Below are 787 nucleotides of genomic sequence, written 5' to 3' on the forward strand. Positions count from 1 at the left end.
TTAAGCTTGAGTTATCCGAACCAAATATGATTAACCATTAACCAATGTTAGAAAAAAGTAAAGACAGGACTGATATTCACATTGTTTTTCTATTTTTTCATAAAAAAAATATTAGTGCATTAATAAAAATACTATTTATTATATTATATTATATTATATTAATTATATTAATTATATTATATTATATTATATTATATATCAGGAAACACAGACTCAGATAATATGCTGAAACAACACACAAATGGGTTATTGTAACAATCAGTGCACTAGGTGAATATACAAGCAACAACAACAGAGCTTGTGAGGTAGAATAGTCCATGGATGAAGAAAAGTAGCACCACACACACTAATATTCCACAGTCACTGGATATAACTGACAGTTATCTTATCTTTCAAGATGCTGGCGAAAACAAGGGGAGCTGGAGACTGGAGCAGTAAACCGGAGTTTCGGAGACAGGGAGAATATCACACATGTAAGTTACCCAGGTAAGTCGATTGCACGAATCAAGGAGTAGTCCTATGTCGTAGACCAGAATCCAGAGATATAGGTGCGGGCTTATATGCAGGGAGGAGGATGATGAGGTGATAGATTAGTGATAGGTGCAGATGATGACTGAATGAGTGCAGGTGTTGACCAGGAAGGATGTAGGGAAATGTAGTGCAAAGGTGGCAGGTTACAGTGAGATTGTGACTATTATTATATTATATTTTACTTTCATATTCTAAACACAAAATAAGATATTTTAGAAAATGTTTCAACTGTTTTTGTTCATACACTGAAATTCAG

At 33.8% G+C, this 787-nt stretch overlaps 1 long non-coding RNA gene across 1 annotated transcript in view; it reads right to left on the reverse strand.

The window, feature by feature from the left end:
- LOC107668368 (uncharacterized) overlaps positions 1-541 on the reverse strand; it is a 4572-nt gene extending 4031 nt beyond the window's left edge. Inside the window, exon 1 of the long non-coding RNA XR_001631887.1 lies at positions 483-541. This is a non-coding gene — a long non-coding RNA (uncharacterized LOC107668368). The remainder of the gene's footprint in view (positions 1-482) is intronic.
- Between the last annotated feature and the right edge of the window lie 246 nt (positions 542-787).

Source organism: Sinocyclocheilus anshuiensis, unplaced genomic scaffold (assembly GCF_001515605.1).
Source record: "Sinocyclocheilus anshuiensis isolate Anshui unplaced genomic scaffold, SAMN03320099.WGS_v1.1 scaffold1237, whole genome shotgun sequence".
NCBI lineage: Eukaryota > Metazoa > Chordata > Actinopteri > Cypriniformes > Cyprinidae > Sinocyclocheilus > Sinocyclocheilus anshuiensis.